Here is a 2,073-nt window from a genome sequence, read left to right on the forward strand (position 1 = left end):
TCTTCTTCTTCTTCTTCTTCTTCTTCTTCTTCTTCTTCTTCTTCTTCTTCTTCTTCTTCTTCTTCTTCTTCTTCTTCTTCTTCTTCTTCTCACAGATGAAGGCCACCAAAGAAATCCAAAATTGTTTGGAATGCAGGGAACAGCTGACACCATGGGGTGTTCATCACCAACTGATCTGTCTGTACCATAACCTCTTTGTTTGAGGGTCTGGGTACATTTTAGAAGGGGAAGTGGAAAGAGTATAAATGCAAGAGAACCAGGATGTCTATAGTGAGATTTTTTCTTCAATATATGACAGGAAAGCTGCAGCCAAGGTATCTCATCCACATGGCCTCCTCCACAGTCATGTCAACACCAATTGACATGCCAGCATTGATGGACAAATCTCAAGAGGATCCACTCCTATATAAAGAGCTTTAGTAATTAATGAGTGCTGAGAGAGGGAGAATCAGTATTCTCCAGGGGTGAGCCCCTGATAGGTTATCCAATCCCAAGTGGTCAGATAAATACATTAACACATGGGTAGCACTAAATGGGCCCAACAGGTAGTATTTATATATTTACATAAAAATGTAATAATGATAGTTGAAGAAGAAATCATGAAGTTGAGAAGGAGGAGAAGGCATGGGATGAGGGGGGAGAAAGTGACTGAATGCAATGATCATGTAGAAAATTATAAAAAATACACTTTTAAAGAAATTCTTCTTAAAAAAGAGAATGAAAATAAGAGAGAAGCAGGAGCATGGGATTATAAACTGAGAGTAGTTGTGTCTCAGCCCAGACAGCTCCTCCACTCTGTCCTAGAGTGAGCTGCAGGAGGTGTGGCCTGATTAAGGTTGTGGGAAAGTGGCCTAAAGCTGCAGCTCTGTGTCCTAACACATAGACGAGGTGGCATTGTCTTGACAGTAGACAGGAGGAGGGGTTTGAGAGAATGGCTCCTAAGATAAGAGCTTGAGAGAGGACTCAGGGTTTGTTCTTGTGGGGGGTGTGTAGGGCAGAGGGGGACAGAAGCTAATCTACAGGAAGTTCTCAGTGAAGAGCACATGATAAAGGGTGTGGAAAGTCCAGACTGTTCTCTGTTCAAAGTCAATCACCATTGGCCATTATATGCTGAAGACCAAAGACCCAGGCTACCAGCTGTGAGAGAGTGAGTCTCCAAATGAATATCATACCAGGCTGGGCCACTGAGATGGTTCTGTGGGTACAGGCACTTGCTGACAAGGCTGATGTGCTGAGTTCAATGTCCAGATCACTCATGGTGGAAGGAGAGGACCAACTCCTTCATGCCCTCTAATCTTTTTATGCGAACAGAAGCATTTTCCCACTTATATCCTCTGTCTGTCTGTCTGTCTGTCTGTCTGTCTGTCTGAACTGAGGGAATTGTTCAATCTTAATAGAAGAGACCACCAGGAAATCCTGGTTCTAGATAATTGCACAGGCACAGACACACACATACATTAAGGTAAAATAAACTGTATAAAATGAATGATAAAGAGATGACCCAGGGTCTCTAGAGGAAGAGGTTAGTGAAGACATCCATCCACCCACAAATGCTCCTGAGAGTGAGCAGAGATTACATAGGGGGAATGACACATTCAGGGGCACCGACTGAAAATAGGTCACGTCATATTGCTCCCACATACTCCAAAGTCTCCTACATGTACTACAAGTACTGTACACACACTCAAACACACACACTGAGGTAGAGGAATGAGCATGCCTGCTTAGGACTCAGGACCCAGCTTCCCACTAAATGTAAAGATTCGCCTCTCTCTCTTCTTCCAGCCATATTTTTCATTCATTTTTTCTGAAGAAAAATTTAGATATTTATTTGTGTGTGTGTGTGTGTTTTAAGCCTGTGTACTACACATATGCATATGGTACCTGCAGAAGTCTGAAGAGGCCATCAGACCTCCTAGAACAGGAGTTCAAGGCCACGGTGAGTCATCCCATGGGTGGTGGAAATTGAACTCACCTCCTCTGAAAGAGCAACTAGTTCTCTTAACCACTAACCCATCTCTCCAGCTCTTTGCCTCACTTTCAAGCTGCTGGTACCCTCCCCACACTGATCTG

The sequence above is a fragment of the Mus pahari genome, chromosome 19, assembly GCF_900095145.1.
Source record: "Mus pahari chromosome 19, PAHARI_EIJ_v1.1, whole genome shotgun sequence".
Classification (NCBI taxonomy): Eukaryota; Metazoa; Chordata; class Mammalia; order Rodentia; family Muridae; genus Mus; species Mus pahari.